The sequence below is a fragment of the Rhodamnia argentea genome, chromosome 7, assembly GCF_020921035.1.
Source record: "Rhodamnia argentea isolate NSW1041297 chromosome 7, ASM2092103v1, whole genome shotgun sequence".
Classification (NCBI taxonomy): Eukaryota; Viridiplantae; Streptophyta; class Magnoliopsida; order Myrtales; family Myrtaceae; genus Rhodamnia; species Rhodamnia argentea.
Genome location: NC_063156.1, coordinates 29,282,783 through 29,288,634, shown reverse-complemented (window position 1 = coordinate 29,288,634; position 5,852 = coordinate 29,282,783). Strand labels below are relative to the sequence as shown.

Sequence of the window (5,852 nt, the reverse complement as noted above, 5' to 3'; positions counted from 1 at the left end):
TTGCTATCTTGTCCGGGCAAGCTCGGCTTAGAGAGAGGAAGTGTTTTGGAAGAAATCAAAACCAGGGCAAGCTCGGGCGAGAGAAAGGGAAGGATTTTGGTTTTCCTCCATGGCAAGATATCCGCCTCACCGAATTTGGGCTCAGCCGACCTCGATATGGCTACTCGAGCTTGCCCAACAAAGGTGGCGAGGCTTAGACTGGGCAAGGCCGGCCTCGCCCTCGACGGCTTTGGCTCAAGCCGATCGCCGATCCGGTGACCGACCGCAGGAAGGAGGAGAAGAAAGTAAAAAGAAAAAGAAAGGAAAAAAAATAAAAAATTTATTTAAAAATTATTCACGTTAACGCCAGCGTCCACAATACCGATTGGCGTCCACGTCATCATCGGCCGGCGAAAATTGGCAGGAATGACCGAATTGACACAAATACAAAAATGTTTTAAATTGAATTGACATAAAAGAAAGACTTAGGACCGAATTAATACAATTATAATAGATTTAGGATTTTTTTTAATAATTTTTTCTTCGCTCAACAGACGCTATGGAGATACTCCTAAGTCTATTACAACCTCCAAATATATGTCAACACTTAAAGTAAATATAGACGAAATAGGTCCCCCCGTAAGAGCAAAACAAACGAGCCTTGACTGAAGCCCAGCATCAAAGGCGCGTGGTGGCATTGAGGACGCGCGTGGGAAAAAGGGAAAAACCGAACGAGAAGGCGAAGCGAGTAAACCTGGAACGGACTCCGCTTTCGGGCAGAAGGACGGAGACATGTCCTCCAAATTTATGCTTCGGATCCCCTCGTCTAACCTTTTAAAGACTGAGCACTTGTCTATCAAAGGAGTCCTGTCTACATTTATCAAAACCGCAACCCAGCCAAAGATTAAAAGCGTAACGTTTGACTTTAGGATCAGGATGACCATATTGGATAAATCTATTGTCGTGACGATGCAATGCATTTCAATCTCTCCTTACACCATGCTTTGATGATTTTTGAAATATTAGCTCCGCGTCCAACGGGAAAAAGCATTTGGGTGTTTCACAAATGCAATAAAAAAAATCATTTTTTCGTCAAAACCACGAATTTCGAAATAAGATTTTTACTGACAGAATGGGTACTAAGAGTGCATATAATAACACTTCTGCTTTAAAAATCAACTTTTACCATCGAGTAAAAATCGATTTTAGTATTTCTGGATGAAATTACATTTTTTTTTTTACTTTTTCAATGGGCTCCAAAAACTATTTTTAGAGTACAAAAAATACTCTAAAAATAAAAAAATGAAGTTGCGTAACTAAACGGATTTCTACTCCAAAAGTTACGTTACTAAATAAATTTATACTTTAGAAATGTTGTCATGTGCGTCCTAAGTATACGATTAAGAAAATATGATCCGTTGACATTGTGCAAATAGACTGATATTTTTCTTATAAAATAACAATCAAGAAAGGGAGCGAGGTCATTGGCTCTCATCGCATAATTCGGTGGATGAATTTCAATAATACGTGATGGATCAAATCCATTTAATTTTTTAATGAAGAAAGGAAAAAACAAAAAAAGGAAAAGTGGGTTGGACCAGACAGGTTGTCCTGGCGAAACTCGGCGAGTTGACCACAAGTACCGTTCCAAAGATCGAAAGGATGGGACGGGGATAGGCCTGCAAAAGAGTCCGTGACGCGCCGACTCCCCCTACAGGGGGCTACGCGCCGCGGCCAATGAATGCGCTGTTCGCCTACGCGCGGGAATCCCGCGGTCTTCCCTCTGGCGGGGGAGTCACGTGGTTCCACCCGGTCTTCCCGTTGCGACCCAGCAGCGCTCGTAAATTCGCGTAATCCGGAGCGGGGCCAGCTGGCAGCCGTTTCGCCTCGTCCCAAAAAATGAATGCGGTAAATGTAATTGGCGGGGTGCTCTGTTCTCCTACAATAATTTCCCATGTCCCCACCTCGGACAATAGCAGTGCGAAATTATTGAGTGTCTTTAAGATGGCAAGATCAAATGCATGAAGGAAGGGGAAGGGCCGGAGGGGGACCGGTTCCGGAGGCAAAAAAATCCGAAATATGCCATGCAAGGCTTGGTTCCTACTTTTTTGGAATCGGAAGCCGACCGTATTGGTCCCGAAATCAGCTTTGCAACTAAAATAGCCGAATCCAAAGTCAACCCAAGGACCAGCCGATGCTTCTTTTTTGGTTTCGTTTTGTTACACATACGATATGGATGTGCCAAGCATGATTTGCGATTATTTCTACTTGAAGATAATATATCGAACATATGTGATTTCAACAAATATTTTCTGTTTAAAGATGAGAGAGAGAGAGAGAGAGAGAGTAAAATAAATTATTTAGGAGCAGGAGTAAAATCAGTTCAGGTTTCATGTTTCTAGACAAAATCGATCGATTCGGGATATAGAATCGGTAACCAAACTGGTTGAGCCCAGTTTCCAATTTTCGGAGCAGACCGATTCACCTCGCGAACCGGCAAAATAAGACCTGTTGGGACCTAAGCAAGTCCTTAAACTACTTCGTCTGAAATTTAGAACGTAAAACTCGAACGCATTCCCTGTGATGAAGAGAATAAAAATATTTTCTCTCAACTTGAGGAGTGGCGGTAGGGAAAATAAACTCCAAGTCATTTTCCGATGGCTAATACAGAGTATGCTTGTATAGTAGCGATCCACGTTTAGAGTGAGTCATTGGAGTTTCGATTCCTCCGTTGTCGGCATTGCTCACCCCTGGGCCCCCAGCATAAAAGTACGTCTCGGAGCCGGTCCTCTATTGTCAGGTCTCCGAACACTGACACGTCTCCAGACACTGAGCCAACCGGTTCGAAGGCTCGCACTGTTTTAGAAGGGAAGTGGGGTCCATTTCCATTGGGCCCTCTTTTGGCTCGTCCTAATGGGCTTTTTTGCCACCAGCACTGGGCGTTGTAATTTTGGTTAGACCATCGTCAAACATTATTGGGTCGAAACGGGCTTGACTTATCACTCAAACATGAGAAAAGTTGGTTCTTTGAGACCAGCTTAATCCGGAAAAATGAACAGAAACATTAGGTTGTATATTGACCGTTATCCTCATCGTTTCACCGTCGAAACGCTTTGAACTCTTGTGGCCTTACTCATGTACGCGGGCGGGAACGGCTCGCGCGCATCTCATACAAACTAGTCAGATCGAAAGATTGGGAAATGCCCCGTGTTAATCTAAGAGGATATGCGAAAACTTGGTTACCGATCTCGCTGGCAGTCGCGTTGAAGGGTTGGGAAACTCGGGTTTGACTTGATTGAGTACACGAGCCACGCTCGAATGGGGACGAATCCAACCGAACCCTTAAAACAATTCACGAGATAAGTTGGAGCGGCTCATCAATGTAGTAGTGTCGATCCCATACTAAATATTTTTTTCATGTACCGTCGACATCTGGTGCTTAGGACAGCAACCGATCGGATAAGATTTTCGCAAGCAAGTGGGAGTTTGTCGTGATCTCATTAATCCGAGCCTTCGGACAGAGTGGACAAATAGATGGTGAGTCGGATTGGGAATGAGTTAACATGGGGGACCGAGTTGGGCTCTCCGGTTCCCCAAAGGCCGGTTTGGCACAAATTGGCACAAATTGGCCCTCCAACTCTACAAATGTGGCCTTTGGGCGGCCGGCTTATCGCCCTCCCACGTCAGCTCCAAAAATCGCGCATCGTGCCCTTCGTGTCCTGAAGAGAAATATACCCGATGAGACAGGGGCAAAGGTGGAACAGCAAATTGATGTCCGGACAAGTCCGCTCGCCACGCGCCCTTGTCCCTTCTGCTGCTAGCTTGCTGGCTAGCGGTGGTGCCATTTTTCTGATTATTATTTTCATTTTCCGATTTCTTTTTTATTATTATTTTTTTTTTTGGTCTTTTTTTTTTCCCCCAAGGGAAATGTGGGGAAAATAAAATAAAATATGCCAATGTCTGTTTTCCGTCAATCACCAAGAAAGTTCTGGTCAAATTCAGGAATCGACAGCTTAACCAAAGTCCGACCTTTAAGTCGAGCTCGGTGGCTGACGTCTTGTTATCGAGAAGGTTGGAGAAGCGTCTACAAGAAAATTAAGTCATAAAACTAACACCCGCGAACGAAACAAGCCAGGATAGAATCCGGCTCAAATATCATTTTATAAAGTTAAAAGTTAAAGCAAAAGTTAATAAATTGAGAAAAATTGCATGTATATACGGAGTATATAAACTCCAGAGTTGAGATTAGAGCAATGCGAGATATCTCGACACTCTTTTTGAAGGTACCGGTATTGTTATGCGACGGGGTCAAGTCGGAAATTTACTTCAACAATGACTGTCCACCAAACCTACGAAAAAATATGGCAGATGAATTTAAGGGTACTGGTGATAGACAAGATAGGGAAGTATCTAGGCATCTCATTCGATTGGGGGAGTTCAAAGAACCAAGTGTTTTCCTGGATCTTGACAAGGGTCAATATGAAACTAGAATGATGGAAGTGAGGCTTATATCTACAGCCGGGAAGGAAACCTTAATAAAGTCCGGGGTGCAAGCAATTCCCCAATATGCAATGTCAATCTTTAAAATTCCAAACTCAATTTGTAGGGCGGTGGAGTGAACGATAGCTTCCTTTTGGTGGAAACAATGCGAATCAAAGGCAGACATCCATTGGAAGAGATGGGAGAAACTCAAACTAAAGAAAATGGAAAAAGGGGGTGGGGGGCTCGGGTTTAGAGATCTTTTGAATTTCAACAAAGCCATGCTAGGAAAGTAGGCTTGGAGACTAATTCAGTCCCCCTCAACCTCGTGAAGTAAAATAATCAAAGGACTCCACTTCCCCGAGAGTAAGTTTTTGGAATGCTAACAAAGGCTCTCGACCCTCATGGGGCTAGCAAAGCCTAAAAATAGGAGAGAGAAACAGTTTATCCATCAATTAGGTGGGCCACTGGCAATGGGAAATCAATCAACATTAGAGAGGAGAAATGGTTGCCCCAAGGAGTAATAGGAGGGCCAGCCAACATAGGAGATTCTCAAAGGGTAGAAGAATTATTTGCTTCGGGGAGAACGGCGTTGGGACGAACAGAAGCTGAACTCCATTTTTAGCGAGCAAATAATTGAGGAAATCAAAGGTCATACGTTGAGCAGTAGCCCGATAGAGGACACGATGGTGTGGACTGGTAAGAAAACAGGCATCTATACAGTTAAAAGGGGCCTACAACAACATGCAATCATTTGCACATCAGTAGAACCATAGCCAAGCCTCGACCTACTACCACATACCCAAATTCCTCTGGCAGAACATATGGAATCTTAATACGATGGCAAATACTAAATTCTTTCTATGGAGTGCGTGCCATAATAGCTTACCAACTCGTGAGAACTTGCACAAGAGGAAAATCGCACCCGATCCCCTTTGCCCGTCTGCCAACAAGTCCGAGAAACTCTAGAGCACTTATTTCTGCTTCGCGACTGGACCAAAATGGCTTGGTCGGACCATAGATTGCAAATTCAGACGTTAAGGTATGGAATTTTTGCAATGGACAAATGGGTCCTGGACGTCACCATACAGAAAACAAATATACCTTCAGCTGAGCTCATAGTCGGGGTCCTGCGGAGAATTTGGCTGGCCCGAAATTGCACTATCTTGCAGAAACGGAGACCAGATCCGAGCTCGGTAGTTGACGAAGCATGTACCACAGACAAGAATTTTCGGCATCGGAACCCCAAATGGAAAAAACAATCTTTTTGAATGGTAGCTGCTTTTCTTGTTCTTATTATTTTCACTTTGAACGAATTTTAAAAGTATAATATATAGTTATCGTAATAAAGAAATATTTGTTATTGAACGATCCTAAGCAAAGACCTTAAAAAG

General features: G+C 43.5%; 1 long non-coding RNA gene across 1 annotated transcript; it reads left to right on the top strand.

Annotated features, from left to right (window-relative positions):
• The first annotated feature begins 272 nt into the window (after positions 1–272).
• LOC115749480 lies at positions 273–5,448 on the top strand. Its single transcript, XR_004016342.2, has 3 exons — positions 273–284; positions 2,750–2,752; positions 5,328–5,448. It is a non-coding gene; the product is annotated as an uncharacterized LOC115749480 (long non-coding RNA).
• The last annotated feature ends 404 nt before the right edge of the window (positions 5,449–5,852 follow it).